General features: G+C 31.3%; 2 long non-coding RNA genes across 2 annotated transcripts in view; both read right to left on the bottom strand.

The window, feature by feature from the left end:
* The window catches only part of LOC109347610, a 22,691-nt gene extending 386 nt beyond the window's left edge, over positions 1–22,305 (bottom strand). Inside the window, exons 1-2 of the long non-coding RNA XR_002107622.1 lie at positions 22,294–22,305; positions 15,790–15,796 (exon numbers count right to left, since the gene is read on the bottom strand). This is a non-coding gene — a long non-coding RNA (uncharacterized LOC109347610). The remainder of the gene's footprint in view (positions 1–15,789; positions 15,797–22,293) is intronic.
* On the bottom strand, positions 1,101–3,807 carry LOC109347609. Its single transcript, XR_002107621.1, has 3 exons — positions 3,653–3,807; positions 1,665–1,827; positions 1,101–1,448 (listed from the first exon to the last, which is right to left on the bottom strand). It is a non-coding gene; the product is annotated as an uncharacterized LOC109347609 (long non-coding RNA).

The following is a 23,270-nucleotide window of genomic DNA, read 5'->3' as shown; positions in this document are numbered from 1 at the left end:
CCGCACAGCACTAATTTGCATAAAGCCATAAACTATTGAGATGAATTTGTAGTACATCACTACATTGACTAACGTGACACTGTGACAGTCAATAGGAATTTGTAGTACATCACAATACTGCTAAAGACTAATAAATTAGGCACAAAGTGACAAAACCATGAACACATAAAGTAATAATTTAATCACATGATTCAATAAATCTCACAAACTGACAAAACTATAAACTAAAGTGTAATAGAAAATTCCCCTGGACAAATAAATCCCACAAAGTGACAAAACCATAAACTAAAGTGTAATAGGAAATTCCCCTGGACAAATAAATCCCACAAAAGTACAAAACCATAAAAAAACATACTTTGTGCAATTCACTACAATGAGAGACGTGAAGATAGAAGATAATGGAAGATAATGCTTTTTATTTAAGAGATGTTCTTCACTGCTTTGCTGCTGTAGGCCTTGGGAGGGGTTTCTATTATCAGGGAATTGGGAATTAGGTTGTACTGTTTGAGACTTTTAGTTTTTAGGTTTTTCTATTTGTTTATTTTAAAAAATTTGTTTTAATTATTCAGTGTAATTGGCCCGCTCGTTTTAATATGACGGGTTGTTCCGGGTTAACCCGGTCCAACCCGGTTGGACCGGAGTACCTACGGTCCAAAACGGCTCCAAATGGGAAACGGCTTAATAGCCAAAACGTGACCGTAATGGTTGCCAGGTGACGGTTGGACCGGTCGGACCGTCCGGTCCGGTCCGGTTCCAACAACACTGCATCAGTATGCAAAATACAAATCCATGTGACAATGTTGAAATAGCCAATGACTTATTTGATTATTTCTAACAACTCAAGCAAACAGTTAAACAAACAAGATAATGATGTAACAGAACAAACCCATATAATTACTAAAATACATTTGTTATCTTTGCCATAAACTCAAATGAATATTAAATACAGTTCTGGTTGACCATGAACCAGATTTCTGGCCTGAATCCAACTTATCATCCATATTTTAAGAAAACTGAGTGCACAACACTTATTCAACTACTGTCTTAAAAGGTAAGTTTCAGAATTTCAGAACAGGAAACTTATGATTCCCTTGAAAAGGGACAAAATAGTAAGCATATCTAAGAATTCTTCCATAAAATATACTAACATGTGTTCTCACAAAGAGTTGTTTGTAAGGATATTAGATCCATGTAGTGTGTGTCATGTAGCATTAATCATCGTTGTTACTCCTCTTCTTCGACTTACGGTACTTTTCCTCATACGCCTTTGCTGTGAGCAAGGCACTGTCAGCTACCTTCCTAATGTTAGGAACATCATAATTCTGAGCCACATAAACTCCGCAAACTGTCCCCAGTATGAAAGAGAAGCTACTCCTGATTATACCCATAGCTACCTGGGTGCTTGGTGTGAAATTTCTGCTATTGAGAGATTTCTTTTGTAAGAATCACTGTCAGAAATAAGCAAATCAGCATTTGTCCAAAATCACATGAGAAGTGCTTTTACACTTTGGCTTTGACAGGAGAAAAAGTTTTTACTGGCCCAATCAAAGTTCTAGCATTTACCACAAGATCAAATCAAAAAGTTGTGTCAATTAAGCTCTGTCATCAACATTAGATATGTCATTGATCTAGAAACATGAAAATTGAAAGTTTACTCAAATTACCTGTCAATAAGTTTCACCAGAGAGTTTATGGCATGTGCTCTATATGTGGAAAGTCATAAATTATTAGAACAATGCTTCTGCTCTGCTTGCAAGATGGGGTTGACTCGTCACTGGTTCTTCTGAAATCTCAACAACGATAGTTGAAAAGCTATAGAGAATGCAGCTGCAAACAAAAATATTCGTATTATATTATATTGTTAGTCAGGAAATAAATCCCCCCAAAACATGATTTATGTTTCACCATATATTCAATGGGAAAAATTTTCTTTTATCAGTCTGTTGGTTGGATTTCAACATTGATGCTTATTTGCAGAATAACAGATTAATTGAACTAGTCACCTACCTGGCAGAATTTTCACTACAAACTTGTAGGGTTAAAACTTATCTCAAAAAACTTCTCTATATATGATTACATACAGTTCTGTTATTTGTAACATATCTATGTCTAGGTTTTAAGTCTGGGTCCACGGCTATCACAGGCGCCAATATGTTAGTTCCGGGAGACGGCGAAAGTCAAAACATATAATGACCATAATTGTGGCCTAATTTTCCGTCATTATCCGAAATGTCAAGGTTTTGGTAGTTCCTGAAATCGCAACAGCTATTTAAAACCTTGATCTATGTGGTAAGATGTTTGGTATGACGTTTCTTGTGAGGTCAATTAGAAAAGGAATCGGATAGGATAGTTAGTTATTTAGATTTAATTAAATATTTTTTAATGAATAATTCTAGAATGTTATTATGTTGCAAGATGACGACAGTTGTATGGTCTTCATCATCTTAGGTTTCTTTATTCTCATTTAAATAGGGTATTGTTCATACATTACGACCAATCAATGAAATGAAAGTTACCTTTTAATCTAATCTTATTCTTAATCCTTAGGAGTAGAATAGCATATAGCTTAATTCCTTGATAGTATGTATCCTTTTCCTATCAAGTAGTGCTTTCATTTGCTTATCAATGCCATTGCCTCCCATAACTGTGGATGAGGCTCTCTTGTTCATAGACAAGAAGTATCAACAATTCTAGAATGAAGATCATGCAAGGCATGAGTCCAGAGTCCTTTCTCAATGCCCTTGCCAACCTTAATTATAAGGTAACAACTCTAAAGTCTAAACGAGTCTAAACGGTCCTTCCTCCATACTCACTAGCACCATCCAAAACCCTTGTCTCTACGCCCAGATTACTACCAACAAACCTCACAACCACATATCTCATTCTCCTTCTTTTCCACATCGGCCGACACAACAGCCACCCCAAAACCACTGCCACAACCAAACTGTCTATCTTCCCAACGCTATTATTATTTTTATTCACCATCTCAATCCTATTATTATACTCAACCTCAGCCACTTCCATCTATCCAACAATGGGCAACACAACAACCACCAAAAACCACCGCCACAACCAAATTATCTACCTTCCCAACACTAATATTATTATTCACCATCTCAATCCCATTATTATGCTAAACCTCAGACATCTTCATCTATCCAACAGCGGCCAACACAACAACCACCAAAATCCACCTCCACGACCAAATTATCTCCCTCCATCCAACAGCGGCCAACACAACAACCACCAAAATCCACCACCACAACCACAACCAAATTATCTCCCTCCCAACACTATCATTATTATTATTATTTACCATCTCGATCCTATTATTATGATCAACCTCAGACACCTCCATCTATCCAACAACCACCACCATATTATCCTTCATATCCATATTCTCAGCAACAAACATCCTATCACTACGTTATTTTCATTCAATAGAGAAGGCAAAAAGAGCAGCAAAACTAGTTAAAGAAACCCTTATTTAAATCAAATACATCAGAAACTAATTGAAATTTCAAGCAATTGAATTGGTTTCGGCCAATAGTCAACCAAAATTACAAAGTAATCAGTTAACAATATATAACTTGAAGTTAATAACAGAATTTGCAGAGAAACAGTACAGCCAAAATTCAATAAATTAAATTACCTAAATTGATAGATTATGGAAGGACTAGATTCCGTGGTGTTGAACGGAACCTTAAACAATGGAGATTTTGCTACGATTGAACTGCCATCGAAGGCTTCTACGAAGTTCTAAGGTCTACATATAACCCGAGAAAACCGATCGGTCCTTAATAATCTGACCCGAACCGGCCCAAAAAATATTAACCACCAAGTCAAATTTCAATCACAAATTTTGATATAAATTGTGTTTTTAGATTCATTGTAGTATGTATGTATTATAAATGTAAAGATTTATATATAAAATTGTTTCATTCATTTAGTTTTTCAGTTAAGAGTCAATGATAATTAAATATGAATGATACATTAATAATATATAGAATAGTGTTTTTAAATTGTGGTCACGATTATCATCGCAGTTGTGGTTACAGTAATTGTGGTCGTTACGATGCAAATAACGACCATTGCGGTCTAATAGACCTAAATATGGTTTGATGTGATTGTGTTCTATTGTTATTATATCATTGTGATTCTTGTTACACCACAATTGCAATATAATACTATTACAACTATAATATTATAGATAGATCATGATGAAACAATGTATAGAACTCATTGGAGTGAGAACATTTTTCCTCTTTTAATTTTGATATAATTCATGCACTAGTTTCAAATTCACGCACTTATTTTCAGATTTTGATTATAAAATAAGAAGTAAAAAGTAGAATTTTTTATAAAATTTTAATAACATGCTTTTGTATGAGAGGGAATGTCATGATGTTTCTCCGGCCATTTGGGCCTACCATGTGTTCAACTAATTAATTGAAAATGATTGATATTTGAATAATAAATCCAACAATTTAAAATTAAGGATGATAAGATATTTTAATAAATTCACATGAATGCTATCTTTAAATCTTAAAATTAAAACTAAATTATGATGGGTTAAAATAAAGAATATGATATGTATAATTCTGTAATTTTATATCTATACTATATATATGTACTACATGTAAAGGGAAAACATAGTGTAATTATCATCATGCTATAATTTTATTATTTTGCCCTTAATAATTTTTAATTTCTACAAAAAAAAAATCATTTTGTCATATATAACAACTACCAATATATTAATTACCCTCTTATTTCTATACTATATGTAAATGCAAAATATTGTGTAACTTTCAACATGGTGTAATTTTCACTTCCTATTTTGCCCTTCATATTATTTATTTTCTACAAAAAATCATATAATCCTAATTAACCACCACCAACATATTAATTAACAACATCTCTCACCTTAGACTAGTGTTGTTAGAACCGGACCGGACGGTCCGACCGGTCTAACTGCTGACCGGACATGAAAACGACTTTGGTTTTCCGTCTTAACCGAATGAGAGTTGGACCGCTTTGAACCGGAAAAAATCCGGTTCGACCATGTCAAACCTGATTAACCCGGGAAGTAAACCGAACAGCTCACTTAAAAAAAAATTGGGACAATGTTCTAATATTTTGTTGTCCAAAAAAAAAGATAAAGAGGTATTATTTCATACATAATTATTAATTATATAAAGTTTTACATTTATATATAAATGTATAAACTATATATTTATAAATAAAAATTATTAATTATGTACGAAATCAGCCGGTCAGACCAGACGCTTTAAACCGGTTAAACCTAATACAGGACCTCTGCCGGTTTGACGTCCAGCTCGGGTTTCACAACACTGCCTTAGACTAAATATTATCATAAACATACAACAAAAATTATAATATAAAGTACAACAAATCTATATACTACGTGTAACTGTAATTTTCTATTCCTAGAAAAATTATATATATATGCACACAAAAATAGAGTAATTAAAAATACCCCTCCTAACCAAAATTATCAGAATACGCAAAATTTCAGATGCTATTAAACAAACTATATTAATTTTCAATGGTTATACACACATGAGACGAGACAAAAGATAATACAAACACAAATTACGACTAATTGATGTAAAACAAGCAGATACAAAATTGTGAAACCTAAAAAAAACAAAAGCGAAGTTACGAAAAACAAAATAACAAAACATAAAAACTATATAGATGTTCGCAAATAGGGAGGTGGTAGAAAGCAAAGAATGATTGAAACAAGTGAGTGACGGAAATACGAAAGGAAATGAAGAGAGAAGAAATTACCGCAGAGAGAGAGATTAGAGAAAAGTTGGCCCCGCTTAGGGGAAGGGAGTGAAATGGCCATTGAGTAAATGGGTATAAGATACTTGTTATACACTTTTCATGGGTTGGGCCGCATTAGTAGTGAAGCCCATCACGCTGGAAAAGTTACATCTCTAGTATTGTTTGACTGCCTTATTACCACTCTGGTATAACTTTTTAAAATATTACGGAACTAGTATTCTTTTTATTAAAATCGTGTATAGGGTACACGATTCCTGGGAAATAGTTTTTGCCCCACCAAAATCGTGTATGGGGTACACGAGATTTATTATCTCCCTCCAAATCTTGTGCACCCCATGCACGAGCCCCCTTCCAATTTTTTTTTTCTTTTTTTTTCTTTGCTTTGGACTGGTGTTTCCGGTCCAGGGTTTTTAAGAATTTTGTTCTGGTTTTTGAGTTGTATGAGTTATATCAAAATTATAAATTATTATTTGTATTATATTTTTTATTTTGTATGATGTAAACTAAGATTATTCATTCAGTTACAAGTATCACTTTGAAACCTAAAATGGTGAAGTTTTTTTGGAATTTTAGATGAGTTTTTTGTTGCACATCATTCACCCTAACCATGATTTAGGGGGTTTTAGACACTTTTCCTAGAAAATTATGTAACAATTTTATTTTTGTTGATAATTTTGTTATTGTTCAATTTTTCATCCTAGGTGTCCTTATTAGAATATATGAAAATATATTAGAATATCTAAAATTATATTATAGAGAAATATTTAGATTATACATAGATATATATAGAGATAACATCTCATCTTATGATTATATCGTAGATCTGTTTAGAGTGCCTTAATTAGAAGTTCTTTTAGAATTAAGATTACTTTATTTTATCTTTTACAAGCAGTATACTTGTGCATTTGCATGAGACATTCCATATTTCTAAAATTGAAATCATATTAGTACAATAAAAAGATATAAAATAATAAATATCACATATCAAATAATTTGAAATGATAAAATTGAATGACATGTAGAAGGTTATTAGAGGAATGGAAAATTCAGTTTTGAAAAATTAAACATAAAGAAATTGTAAGAAATGTAGACAAAATGGTAACGTGACAAAAAGTAAAATGAGTGACCGGAGAGAAAAATGTTAGAAAAGTCTTACCTATGAGTTTGTGACAATTAAACCCTTTAAAATTAAATATGGAAAAATTGTGAAGAAGTTAGAGGAAATGTTAACTTGTGAATAAGAGTAAAATGAGTAACGGGAGGAAAAAAAGTTTTGCATGTAAGAAGATAATGGAATATAAATTAAAATAATTCTTAGGAACGATTATTATAAATAGCTTCAACTCTAACCTATATTTCTTGATATTATCTAATAATAATTAAATAAAATACTAGATATAATTTGTTCACACATGAACGCATTAAAGCCATCTAAAAATTCAGTTAGGGTGAATGATGTGCAACAAGGGAGTTATAAGGGAGTTAAAAGGGAGTTTTTTGTTACAATGATTTATATAGAATCAGTGTATTATTCATTTGTATTATTTTTATTTAAAAGAGTTAATGATAATTTAAAATGATTTGCGAATATGATGAATATGTAGAAAACTTTTAAACTTATATATGCATCTTTTCCTCTTAATCAATGTTTAAATTGCGGTTGTGGTGTGAATTATTTTGTGAGAAAAAACATATTTTTGATATCGACATGGTCTGATGCGGCCTGATATAGTTGCGTTGCAACCCAATGCGGTTCAAATACGGTCTGATATGATTGCGTTGCGGCCTGTTGCCTTCACATTACTGTGAATCGGTATTACACCACAATTACGGTATGATACAGTTATGACGATCACCACAACCACAATATTGCGGCCACATCACGTGATACTCTCTTCAATACACTACTCTTAATATATTTGGGCAAACACTTATAAGGTTGGTGCACTGTGAAGCAACCAAGTCAACCTTTTGTCAATGACTGATTTTTTTTTCTTCCTTTTATTTCATATTAGCTAGTTGAATATTCTTTTTTTATATATTTTATTTATATAATTATATCTATATTCAGCGTATATTATATTATAATTTGAAATGTTGAATATATGTTTTGTAGGGTTGTTATTGAATTATATGATTTTATTAGAAAATAAAAATATTAACCACAAAACTAGATAATATTAATTATGTGATAGTTATATCGTGTTTTGATTTTATAAATAGTATAAAAATATAGATATAGAAAATGATAAAATAATCATTGATTTATGTATAGTAAGATTTTTATTCAGAATTATCATTATTTAATAATATAACTTTGCCTGAAAATAATAATTTAATTTCATTACTGAATGATAATTTTAATAAACCATATATAATTGTTTATAAAATCAATAATTTTCTAATTCTATGCATGAAATTATCAAACATAATATTATAAAATTTTTGAAGAATAATATTAACATCAGATTGTCGAATTTCATATTAGTAAAATAATCTATAAAAGGGAACATTATTTTTAGAAACTTATTTTTGTTTCTTTAATTGTGTAAAAGTTGAATAATATAAGAGGAGACATCGGTTTAAACCCAAATAAGTTACACTCTATCTCAATCATTCATTTTCTTAAATCCAACGGACTAAATGAGTGAGTACAATAAGTGACGAGAGAGAAAAATAGAAATATTGAATAACATTTAAGTTTCACTCATTTATTCTAATAGATTTAAAAAAATTAATGGTTGAGATTGAGTGTAACTAGTGTAACTTAATTTGAGTGTAAACTAGTGTAACTTAATTTGAGTGTAAACAGATCTCTCATCATAATATAATAACAAAATGTTTATTTTCATTATTTACCACATAAATATTTAATTAGGATTGCATAAAAAAAATTAATTTGAAAGGGAAAACTTTAATATTAAGAATGACACTTTTGTAAGGGTAAATCTTGAAAAAAGATTAGTTTTTTACCCATATAATAACATATGTTGCTTAAAGAAAATATTTTTTTTAAAGAAAGATGTTAAAAAGGGAATGTGAAAAGAATGAACAAAAGTTATAAAATTGGGAATGACATGCATACTAGAGTGACTTACTCCACAATCATATACCCTATCCTAATTAAAATTGAGAGTTCTACAAGCAAATTAAAATTGAAAATCCCAAAAAAAAAATTAAAATTGAAGATTGACATAAGTTTGATTTTTCAATATGACATGTAGAGATAATGATCTACCATATATGTTTTGTAGTGGTGTCATAATTTTGGTTTTTCGTTATGACATGTATATAGGTGGATGTTGGGAAGAAGCAAGTGGGAGCACTTGCCCCACTAGAATAGAGAACAATACCAATTATTGAATACTCAATACCACATGTTATAAGTCTTTTCTTAATTTGATCTTTTACCTATTAGGTCGTGATCATGCTGCAACTAAGTCAAGGTTAGTTGGATGCTAAAGAGAATTATTACTTAATAGAGAATAGTAGTTATTTTGTGTAGAAGTTAGTTGATCTTTTACCTATTTGGTAGTGATTTTTGATCTTTTACCTATTTGGCAGTGATTTTTGATCTTTTACTTATCAGTGATCTTTTTCTTATAACTTATTACCTATTTGTGTAGAAGTTAGATTATCTTTTACCTATTACTAATAGAGAACATATCCAGAGAACATATCCAATTTCATTCTTCTTCATCATAAGTCGTATAATTTGGAAATTCGAACATTTGATATATTGAAAGACTATTAAAGTTATCTTGTAACAAAAGGTTAGGCTTGTAATATCCCACTTAAATAAAGAAACAACTCAGAGTAGTCAAGTGTTTAAATAGCATATTGAGACAAATTTTATGGTTGCATAGTTGCTCACTAAAGTTTTGTCATCTAAGATAATCCAAGAACATGTTGCTCATATCGAAGTTGTATCATTTGATGACATTTCAGTCCATTAGGAGTTTTTATTTGGATGTTATTTTGGTCTAGACATATTTACGGATATTTTTTTTTTTGAAGAATAAGGTTTAAGGTTCACTTTCACTCTAAAATTTATTTACATGGATCTTACTAAAGTAAAGTAAGACCAGTTGAAAATCGGCATGTATAGATAACCTTTATGTGATTCAAGTGGTACATATTTCATGATTAATATGTCATTTAGTTGTATTGATATTAGTAATCATTGATAGATTTAGTTATGATTGATATACCGAAAGTCATTTTGGTTCTATATTTTAATATAATCAATGAACAAGATAAAGATGTGTCTAAGGTTTGTAATTGCGGTTTGTGTGAGCTCATAAAATCTAATATATTTGTAAGATTACATATGTGACAATAGGGAGATTGTTACAAATTTTGGGTCACATATGTAATATTTAAATGTGTTAAGGCCATTATTTTAGTTAACCAAATTAAAGTGATCTAATTCAAATAAGTTTATGGTTAAGATATGGTTGTCATGAAAATTATTGTATGCATATCAAAGGTCTTATTTCTATTTTACGATTGACAAAATTAGAAATAAGAAAAGTGTAGATAATTGTCACTATTAATGAAAGAGTTTGAAATCAAAGAGAGATCACTCTTGGTAAAAAAAATGAATTCAAATGGATATCACTCTTCATAGAAGAGAATGTATTTCTTAAAAATAATAAGGGTTGTGATCCCGAAATCATATGCATGCATGAATAAGTCAATTTCTTATTTTAACATCCCAACATTAGAAATTGTTGGGAATAAGTGATCAATCAAATAGTAAAAGAGAATAAGGATAATAGAATAACATAAGGAACTTGGTAACGAGGTTCAGCCAATTGTGTCTACGTCCCCAAGACCGTTGAGAAGCTACCACTATGTATTAGAGAATTAGGATTTGTGTGTGACTATTGTTCCCCTTGTTCCATTAAGTTTACATAACATAAATATATAGTATTTTTCCTCAACCCCTTTACATAAGCCCAAACTCATAACTTGTATGTTGTTATCAAGAGAATATGAGTCATTACACAATAGAAATGAAAGACTTAAAAATCAGGAGCACTTGTGTATAAAGCCTTGAAAGACCAAATAACCTATATGGTATACCATGGACATGTAATTTGATAAAAGACAAAGGACATTTAGTTTTATCTATCATATTTGTTGTGATTATATCAAGGTACACTTCTGCTCAATATTTCTTCTTGATATTTTGACATGAATGAACTTAATTATATAATGATAGTGTTTGTCATCTTTAAATACTTCCCCCACGACTAACAATGAAATGAACTAATTCGAAATTCGTTCAAAACTTGACTTGTTATTTAGTTCAGTAAACTTGGTTCATGAACCAAACGTGTCGATCTTGAGCAAAAAATTAAGTTGTTAAATAAATGAGTTGCACTTGAGCCAAGTACAATTCCACTTGTTAGATTCATGAGCTAGCTCAATTATATATGTATAAATATGTTATGTGTGTATATTTGTATGTGTATATGTATACACACACATAGAGAATGTTTAATTTTATGTATATTAACTAAATAACTATCATTCGAGTTGACAAATTAAATCAATTGAGCTAACAAGTTGAACTAAACAATTTGCAAACTCTCAACAAACCAAACCAATTCGAGTTGACGAGTTTAACTGAATAGTTTGTGAACGTCAAACAAGCTGGAAACATAACTCTCTTCGAACTCGAATCGAGTTTTGAGTGTTGCGTCCCAATTTTTGGCTGACCATCAGATGCATGACTGTTTTGGAATTGCTAGTGCATTTTTATAGTCAAAATATAGAATATGTGAACAATATCTTGCTACTACTATCCTAACATTCACTTTAATATTTAGTAGCAATGCTCAAACTAATCAAGATCATGTTTAAAGAATTGGACATGTCTAAAATTCAAAATAAAATTGATAAGTAATGAGTTACTTGACCTGGTTTTCACAATAGGTTAGTCTTTGAACTTGAAATTTGGATCTGGGAGACAATTAAGAAATGAGGAGGGTATTAGAACCTTATCTGCCCATACTAGACAATACCCTCACTAAATTATATCAATTACTTTATACCCTAAAGTGATGTGAACCTCTTTTAGAAGTTCTTGTTACACGATCTATCTTGGTTGGTGCGTGACTTATGCTCACAGTTTGTTGAGCTTTTTATGAACTTAATTTAGGTAGCGGAATAAATTTGTAAAGATAATAAAATAAGGGATAGATTAGAGGTGGTGTAGGTGCCACAACACTTGAGGTGTTGATAAGCCAAAGGTGAGGTTCGACACAAGAAACTTAGTTTCTTGATAAAAACTATAATTTTGTTTCAGCCAAGAAAATTAGAAGACGACAATATGCTCTCACAAAGGAAATAATTCAAAATTATGCAAATTCCAAGTTGTTTATTTCATTCAACAATTCGGGTACATATAGATGAGGGCTGGTCGAACTTGGCTCCCAAGAAAAAAAGAGGAAAACAAAGCACTAATGTCCTAATTCAATATGATCCAAAATAGGATACCTTTGACTCGTGAACTTATTCCTAAACATGTCTAAATTCGGCTAGAACCAATAACACATCTTTATTTGCTACTTTATTACATTGAACACAATAAATAAAGAAGAAAACATATGATGCCACGTTGCTTGGCCTGAAGGTCCACGGGTTGATGACTTGGAAGCATAGGATTCCATCCTCCAATGAAGTTCACGGCTTGGTGATTAACTCCAATTGAACACATGGTGGAAATGTGAGTTAATTCACTTGTTAATGACTCCATGACTATGAATGAATGATGAGAGCATTAGATTCTTCTTCAATAAGAAATTCTTCACGACATAATTGGTTTCATGAAGGTTGGGGAGCCTAGGATTCTTCTTGATTACTTATGCTTCTCCATGCCTTGTGTACAAAGGCCAAAAGGAAATAAATTGGCCATAATGGATTTGTCACAAGCATAATTACGCCAACAACTTTGTCTAAGAGCAATGAGGTCCTCCATAGTCACTTAATATACTAATGCACGGTTGGCCAATTAATGAAGCATTAGACAAGTTTCTAGTGTGGTGGTTACATAATAAAGACCATCTGATTCATACTTTTACCACCTTATTCAAATTCAAATTAAATCAAAATAATAAATTCACACTTATTCTGAATGGCACTTGAGGTGGGACAAAAGGTTAGCCGACACATTTATTGAAATTAATACCAAAAAATCCAAAGATATGATGCACCAAAGCTGACTCGGTCAGGCCCATGTCCATCAGCCAACTTAGAGCGTCAGACCCATGTCCATCAGCCAACTTAGAGCGTCAGGCCCCTGATCCTCGGTCATGTGCCACACCCAGCGCCTAATCTCCTAGTGCCTCTCTCATATGTCTTGGTCATGCCAAATTGGCCCAACACCTTATCTTGTGTACATCCTCATGCCTCGGTCAGATCATGCACTTGATGTGCTAAGCCTCACGCCTAGGTCATATTAAGCATTCTGGTCCATGCTCAGTGCTTGGCCTAGTGCTATGCTAAGTGTCTGGCTTGGTCTCTCTATGGCTTGGTCAAAACCTTTTCCCATGATGCAATTGAGCAATTTGGACCCACTTAGGCTAACTTTGGCCTACCATCTTAGATCATCCCAATAAGTTGTTCTAGGGCATTTTATGCCCCTTTAGCTTGTGCCCTTGTCATAGGGCCACCAATCCCTTCTAGTCCACCATGGTCCAACTTGGCCTCATTTAGGATTGCATCATAAAGTCTTTTGGTTATTTAATTATTATTGAAAAGGAAAAAATATTTATTTATTTGTTATGTCTGACAATATGAAATATTCCTCCTATGTATCTCTATAGGCCATAGGGAGTCAAGCCTAAATAGTTTTAGTAGAAAATTAATTGTTGGTTGAGGCGATTTTCATGTTAGGAGCAGAAGCGACATAGAGCGACCATTCAAATGATGAGTTGAGGAAAATAAGTCATCATTAGCGAACATGTTGTACGCATATGTGCATTTGCAAATGGGATGCACAAGGATCGTATGTAATGCAGCTGCCAGCGCAGATATAATGATCCCACTTATGACGTTAGTGTGACGTCAGCGAGCATGGAAAACAACAACACATTACTTACATTAGAATGACGTGAGCGACATGCAATTTCTCTCTCTCTCTTGACTTTTCTCTAGTATTTTTCTAAGGTCTTTTACTAGAGATCCAATGGGTCTATTTATAGTACGGGTGGAAATTGGATGGATTTGGATTGATATGGATTTGGATCCTAATGGATGGATGGAAAGTCATCCATCAATCTATATAAATCCATTAAATCACATCTTTAAACTATTCAATTCATTCATATCCAATGGATTCCAATCCATACATTCCATCCAATCTATATAAATCCATTAAATCACATTTTTTAATTTGAAGTAAATCATTTTTCATGAAGCATTATTTGAAGGGAAAAAATTATTATTTAATAAAGCATTTTTAAAAATCTATTTAAAAAACATTTTTAAAAAATGATTTTTTTTAAAATCTCAGGTAAAATCTATTTACCCTTTTTACTTGTTGGTTACCTGATAACAAGTAAACCGAAGTTTGAGAGATATCGTGGTAAGTAACTAGTATAGAAATGAACGTTAATTTTGTCACGACCTAGAGAAACAGAGAAACAAAGGATCTCTCATGAACCGAACCAGACCAAAAAATATGCTAAAAAATAAATCATCAATTTAGTAAAGAAATTCAAGAGTCTACTAAAGGCGGATCACCAATTTGGTAATGCAGTTTGAGAATCTTCTAAGGTAGACCATCGATTTAGTGATGTTGTTCGAGACTCTATTGTGGTTGACCATCAATTTGGTGAAGCACTTCGAAACTCTACTATGGTGGACGATAGAATTGGTGAAGCAGTTTGAGACTCTATTCTAGTGGACCATTGATTTTGGGAAGCAGTTTAAGACTCTCCTACGGTGGACCATCGACTTGGTGAAGCAGTTTGAGACTCTACTATGGTGAACCATCGATATGGTGATGTAGTTCGAGATTTTGCTATGGTGGATAATCGATTCGGTGAAACAGTTTGATACTCTACTATGTTGGACCATCGATCTAGTGAATCAGTTTAAGACTCCGCAATGGTGTACCATGGATCTGGTGAAGCAGTTTGAGGCTCTACAATGGTGGACAATCGATTTGGTGAAGTAGTTCGAGACTCTGTTATAGATGGACCATCGATTTGGTGAAACAGTGTGAGACTCTACTATGGTGGACCAACGATTTAATGAAGTTGTTCAAGGCTTTGCTATAGTGGACTATAAATTTGGTGAAGCAGATCGAGCCTCTACTATGGTGGACAATCGATTTGGTGAAGTAGTTCGAGATTCTACTATAGTGGACCATCGATTTAGTGAAGCAGTTTGGGAATATGCTATAGGTGGATTCAGCGATATCATAACATGTCGACGTCTTAGTCCGACGATGTTAGTTTTTGAAAGAATGTTCTAGTGTCTAAGTCCACATGTCATTTCGACGTCAAAGTTCGACAATGTTTATTTTTGGAAGAATGTTCTAGCATCTCAGTCACGCAATGTCGCAATATTTCGACATCTAAGTCTGACAATGTTTATTTGAGGCGACTAAGCCTAACAATATCACAACATTTCGGCGTCTAAATCTAACAATCTTTTGTTTTTAAAAGAACATTTTGACATTTGGGCCCAGCAACATCATAACATTTTGGCGTATAAGAGCGAAAATGTTTGTGAGAAAAAGATCTGGTTCGTCGAAAAAGTCTTGGTTATGATGCTATGATTAGGTAATATGTGTGTACTATTATTTTAGAGCATGACATGTGATGCACGAAAGTCTAAATGATGTGATTATGATTAATGTGAATATGCCTTGACTTTAATATTGAAATGTTTTAATGTATATACGTAAATGGTGCACAAGATGATTATGCAATGGAGTGAGGGGTAAGACTGATACACAAATATTCTAATTTTTCACTCACAATTTACTTTTCTATATGGGATGGTGTAAAATTCATCAAATTTGTGGTAATCCATACAACATGCCCCAATGTCAATGTGCCTATTCTTTCTAAAGTTGTAGTAAGACTTCACTTTGAGAGTGTTCAATTCATTTTCCCTATTTATTGACCAAAATACTTCAGGTAGGTATCTATCATAAGTTCTCTCTTTTTATTATGATCATAAGTCGTTTTTGAAAATTTTCGAATGAGAATCACTCTTCTTCTCCTAGGTTCCCCATGTGGGTTTTCAACCTAGCACTTTTTTGTTTCCCTTTTATTTTTTATTTTTCTTTTGTTTTTGTTTTTCTGTTTTTGTGATTACCCTCACATGTGATTATTTGACTTGATAGAAAGTTGAAGCCTCGAACAATGAGTCATTGTTGAAGTTGTTCTCGAAGAGACATTATAATCTAATATCTTGCTTGTGTTTAGTTGAGGGAATTCTCATTTTCTGATTGAATCAACTTATAGAGTCATAAAAGGAAAGAGAATAGTCATTTTTGTCTAGCCCATAAAAGCCTAAAAACCATATATTTACTATCAAAATAATTTTTCAAAAAAATGAATATATTTATATTCAAAATAAAAAATATTAGAAAATGGAGATTCTCGAAACACACCCTTAGTTTTATTTAATTGTCAAAAAATAAGAATAAAAAAAAACATTAGAAGCCCATACTTTTTCTCCTAAAAAACAAATATTAGAGTAATCTAACATTTTGTTAAATAAATAAAATTATTTTTGAAATAGTAATAAAATAAATAAGGGTTGGTGAAAAAAATTAATTTTATTAATTTTATATGCTTAATTTATTTTTATAATAAATAGTAAAAATAATATAAAAAGAATATTCCTAAGATAGTATCTTACATCTCGTTTTGAATTTAAAAAAATGAAAAAAATTAAGTTTTAAACTAAGTCAAAAGTTCAGAAAATTAATTGGGATTATGATCCCTTAAAAACTCCAAAATAATTTTAGTTCTAAATTTAGTTTAGAAAGTTTTTAGGGATATGTTATTTATTTTTGCTAGAGGATATGATTCCTAGTTTTATCTTATGCGGTCAGGTGCACCCTAAAGACTGTGTGCTCATTTTCTAGGCTGTCGAATCAGTCCGCAAACTTAACATTATCGTTGACCAGTAGCGATGACCAATCACATGTCGACACGTTGTCTTGTTTAAGTGTGGACATATGTGGCGGATCCAAGCCTCCGTGTGAGGGTGGATCCTTGAGGTTGAGTACACAACTGAAGTTATGCGCTCCCCTGTTCAGCCAATACCAACGTGCCTCGTGAACCCTTTCTCCTTATTCCATGCAGTCAGCTCTTGAGGGCCAATCTGATGTATTTGGTTTCTAGCACCTCCAATCCACAAGATTTGCAACCCAATCAAGTATATTACTACTTTTATTCATTTTTAACTCTATTTTATTATTATTTTTTTAATAAATAGAAAATTATTTTCTATAAATAAATCACAAAATGTAACATATATTTTGTGACAAAAAGTAATAAATTATTTTTGACAGTAACATATATTTTTTGATAATATTTTAAAGGATGAAAAATAATAAAAATCAAGATGACCCCCTTTATATAGAAACTAATCAATAAATATTTTTAAATTAAAAAAATAACTAGAATTCAACAATAATTAAAATGTCATTTCGTAAAATTTTATTTGCATAGAAAGTTTTTTTATATATGAATCTTTTTTATTATAATTATTTACTAAAAAAGAATATAACTTTTGGGAATTAATGAAAGATGAAGGAGGGTCTTGATATCACTTCCCGTCCTCATATCATCTTCGAATGATTATATTACAATATTTCTATTCATTCAATTAAATTCCTAAATTAACTATAAAAAATATTTTCATTTATTTATTTAATAATCAGCCACAACAACAATAATAATTCACATATTCTAATCAAACAATATAAAAAACATTACTTTTTAGTAGTGTTATAAAACTCAGCTCAGACTAGCTGATCCGACTAGTTCAACCACGAACCAGACATCTAGTAGGTTAGAGCCTCTCATCTAATTGGTTTTGCATCAAGATCAAATTGACTAGGTTCGATTAGATCAATTTAAGCCTGAAATAAGTGACTTTGATGGGTAGATCAGTTAGACCAACCGAATCAATAAAAAATATTTTAAAAAAACAACCAAAGCGACGTCGTTTTTAGTGAAAAATGAAATGCTCCTTAACTTATTTGTAGTTATATTTATCATTTATTAACTTATGTTATAACAAAAAAAATTGTTGTTTAATTAAATTTTAAACTTATTTTCACTTTTGGTTCAATTAAAGCACAATATATATGTCGTTTGATGACATTTTCAACTTATTTATGATATTTTATAGTAGCAAAATTATTTTTTGGTTATTTAATTAGGTATAATAATATTTTGAAGTTTAGAATATAGACATATTAAATAATGTTAACTAATATTATGAATTTTTTGGAATTTCTAATATATACTAAATCAAATGGTCTAACCATTGACTTAGTGATACAACCATTAACTAATTGACTCAGTGTCTTGATTGAGTCATTAACTAGTTCGAGTTTTGTAACACTACTTTTTAGGTAAAGGTGCCATTTTAAAAAAAAAATTATTATAATTATTATCAAATATCTCTCTAAGATAGGATGTGGTCTAGATATTAACTTATAGTGCTTTATCCTTCTTAAAGGGGAAAAGAAATTTTAATAGATATACAATGCGAACATTAGTTTATACTGCTTCAACATTTTAATAGATATAAATATAATTTGATCATTTTTTATCAATCATTCCACATCATTTTTTTAAAAAGAAACCTAGAACCATGCAATTTTGATTTCTTAAATCATATAGGCATATGTAGGAGCAAGATTAATTGTTGTCAGACACGAAAATAAATAATAAATATTTTCTTTGAACAATTTAATTTAAAAAAAATGAAGGGTATTTAATTCATGCAATTAGTCAAGATACTATTTTATTATGAGCGGACGAGGTGCTAAATGCGTTCCCCGATCCATAATCGATTTGCAAGCTCGAAATCTCTAAGTCAAATACCATTTTATCAAATGGGCTTAAGTAGAGTTTTTTACGATTTAACCTTAAAAAACATAGTGGCAACTCCAAAGAGGTCGTGTAACCATAATTCGAGGTGTGACAACTGACAACTCCAGTCGGGACTTTTTTTAGAAAGTCACACCCAATTGTTGCTATTTGCATGAACTTAAATACCCTTATATCTTTTTTAAAATAAATATTTATAAACAATTTTATTCATCGCTTCAATGTAATTAATATTTTATTTATTTTATTCTTGTATTTACTCATCATGTTTTTTGTAGCTTTCAGGGTGGAGGACCACCCAAAATTATTCCTCGCATTAGCGTGATGGACCACCCAAAATTATTCTTGATAATATGGGTTAGGTGCTCGAGAGGTCCGACTCCTCTTATTTCTAGCCTATGATATTAGGGTTCTTTTCTTTTGATATTAGAGTCAATTTGGTAACCTAGAAGTTTAGAGCCTTTGTTGAGTCTACTTTAAATTAAACCTAATACATCATCATAAGGTTGTGGTTGTTAGGCTATCCAAAACCTTATTTGTGTATCCCATGTAGGACACTAGAAGGAAATCATATCCACCCCATTCTGCATCCATACATATCATAAAATTGGATTTACCATCCCCAATAAGTTTAAGTCTGTCACTCATGTCTAAGTGATAGAGGAAGGTCATTGCACTATGACGACCTTATGCTATTAGGATGGCTAACGATACATTGCATACCCAAAAAAGGTTCCATACCCTAGGGTGATTTCATTTTTCTTTGTTAAAAAAGAAACAAATAATAATTTTAGATCTCATTTAGGGTTATGCCTTTTAATCCCTAGCTATAATCGTCACACCCATTGGTAGGGACCCAAGCCCTAGGGGTAGTTTTTGTCTCATCTTTGGAAAACTTGGGATTATACGTCACGTTCTTAGTAAGCCTTGACATTATAATAGATACATACTCTACCATGGTATTCATATATGTTGTAACTAAGACTATATTACTCCTAAAATAGGATCCATTACTGTAAGTCTGTGCATTTTGCATTACCACACACTTCATCCATGCATAAATTAACTCAAAAGAAAAAAACATATCATTCAAAAAAACCATCTATGCATACATGCATTTTAAACGAAAAATATATTTTTCATGCATTCCTCTACTTATTTATGTGTTCACTATTTCATGCATACGTGCATTAAAAAAGAAAAATACATTAGTCAAACATTTAATCACTCACAAATTCAAAAAAATCCAAGTATTCATTGACTCATTCGTTCAAGTAAAAAGAAAAATAATATAAGTTAAACATGTGTTTACTCATTTATTCATGTATTCAAAAATAAAAAAATCATCATTAACTTATGCACACATTCATTCAAAAAGAGAAAAAATCGTCATTCACTGGCTAATGCATTCATTCATTTATATGCATACACTTATTATTTTATTCATTCATTCAAACAAAATAAATTCTTCAAACATTTCTTTTCATGTATCATGCATTATGAAATGCTATCTCCGCATGTCATATAATTAATTCGAATAAATATCCTCACTCATTACGTATAATTAATTAAAAATAAAAATTGCAGTCTCAATTGATTCATACATCTCTAAATAAATGTATATTCATATGCATGTGAGGTATTTTTAGTAGTATAGGCTCAAGGTTACCATTACTTATATTTCATGCATTATTATAGGTTGTATTTCAATCCATATAACATGATAAGAAATAGAGAAAATGTTCACTCCATGCATATCATGAAAAATAAAACACATTTGTTCTACGTGCATTTGATGATACATTGCTAAGGTCACTCCTTAGTTAAGGGTTGGTTTTAAAATCACTATTGTTGAACTCGACTAAAAGCAATCAAGGTTCAATATGAAGAAATTCAAGAAGACATAGAGATGATGCAATATCTCCTACCCCAACTAGAGACTGATTTGAAAATTTTTCTTCACTTGAGGACCCTAGGCAAGGTCAAACAATCCTAACTCCCCATATTTCCTTTTTCATAAGTAAAAGTTTACTTTCAAATGTATATATTTTTAACGAGTATATGCTAATACATTGATCATGAAAATTTCACCATCACATACCTCACTCTACCAATCATATTAATCCCACTAACTACATTTATCGAAAAACACATAATAAAATTAATCCAAATAAATTAATTCATGGAGTACTATGAGATATTTGATTCAAAAATAAAATGAAGCATAATGCAAATATAAAATCAAAAAATGATGTACATCTTCAAGTAGATTTTTCTGATGACACAAAACTTTTCATTAATTCTCAAACACTAAGAATAGATTCCCAGTCACCCTATTTGAGCCTAGACACCTTGACATTCAATTATTAATGAAAATAATATATTCTATCACATCCCTTATGTCGCTGAAGAATAAGAGAACACGATGAATGTTCTTAGCTCAAAGTAAAAGCAAAAAAATAAATAAAAGCTCATTGAGAATCCTTAATTAGTATATTAGGCAAAAGTTATGACAAAAATGCAATATCTAATCACAAAAAGAACATCTCATAGAAAGTTTTTGCCTAAATCTTAGTTCATTCTTATAACAACATGGAAATTCTCTTAATAGTTGAATGGCATATTAGAAAATTACTAAAAATACAATAAAGGAGAAAGGTGAATGTTGGGTATGGGAAACATATTTTTTCGTCTTATATCATTTTCTTGAAAACTCTTAGCCAAGCCACAGTACAAACTTAGAAAGACCTTGTTGATGACTTATTTGCCTAAGATGCACATCATGACAGAAAAATGATGACTTCAATAATCACATAAAATTTTGATAAAAATATTTCATTTTTAATGCATAAGTTAAAATTCATTTTTCTCACTATTATCATCACCACTACAGCTTAAAACACAAATTAAATTATATCATCACCACTATCACATCTACTAAAGCTCAAACCTAAATTAAATTCTATCATCATCAACATGATACCAGCCCAAACATAAATTTAAATATCATTATTATCACATCACCACTCATAACCTAAAAGTATTTATCAAATTTGCATGATCATTATTTTACTATTTCTTTTTAAACAACCGTGCATACAATAAAGAACACTAAATCAAAGGAAATGTGGAAGCCCTTCAAACTGGGGTATATTTTGAGATGATTCATGTTCTACGGCCTTCTTGTCCAAGCCTGCCAAGGGCAAATTGTACAGAAGAAAGGGTCTGAGTATCTCACACTTGAGGAAATTTTTGGGTTGATCCTATTTTCTAATATAAAGTTAAGAGAAACCCAAAACTAAGGCAATTTTTTTAGGTTGATCACATTTTTTAGTGGAAAGTTACAAGAAGCCCAAAACTGAGACAAATTTGAGTTGACCATATTTTCTTGTGGAACATTGCAAGAAACCCAAAACTAGGGTAATAATGAAGTTTATTCTAATGACTCTATAAGTTGATTCAATCACAAGAAGCCAAAATCTCTCAAACAAGAAAGGGAAAGATCTTAACTCGCCACCTATAAGAACAACTCCAATAATAACTCATATAAGCCTTCTGCTTTGTATCAAATGAGGCCACAACATTGAGGGTGTTAAAAAAACAAAAAAATAATCGATAAAAAAGCAAAAAAAGAAAAGAATTGAAGAAAAATGAGTGTTAGATTGAAAACCAACACGGACAACCTAAGAAAATGAGAGTGGTTTTAAGTCAAAAACTAGCAAAGACGGCATAAGATCAAAATATACTGAGAGATTTCCCAACAGGTATCTACATAAGGTATTCTATGCAAAAATTAGGGAAAATTAAATGGACACCCTCAAAGTGAAGGCTTAATACTGCTCATCCTTAATCACCCAAAACTAGTACCACTTTGCATAGATTATGAATAATAGCCTCACAACTAAAGTTCAGAATAAGCACTCTATGCAATTGTTTTATTACAAAAACATCAAAGCTTTAGAAAGAATTTCCCAGCCAACCTACATTGGAGGCAATATAGTTGGATTTAGTCAGTTTCCTCAAGATGATATTGGGAAAATTGTATGGCTTACCTTTTGTTTTTAAGCAAATTAGAGCATTTTTTATGGATGAAAAGTTATCATACCAAACAATATCATACAACAATTGTCACTTTAGTCGAGTCCATAAAAGTTGATGAATTCCACCCAATAAAAGAATATGAAATCATGAGTGATACATTATAGCATTTGTGCTTGGATCTTATCCCACATTTCATTATATTCAGACAAACATATAATACCCATATCATTCATAACATACATATATTGAAGCACATCAATAGTCAAACCAACACAGAGCCAAATTCAAGGTCGATTTTGAGAGTACATGAGTTTC

This window comes from Lupinus angustifolius, chromosome LG05 (genome assembly GCF_001865875.1).
Source record: "Lupinus angustifolius cultivar Tanjil chromosome LG05, LupAngTanjil_v1.0, whole genome shotgun sequence".
NCBI lineage: Eukaryota > Viridiplantae > Streptophyta > Magnoliopsida > Fabales > Fabaceae > Lupinus > Lupinus angustifolius.
The sequence above is the reverse complement of the archived record's forward strand: the minus strand, read 5'-3'. Positions and strand labels throughout refer to the sequence as shown.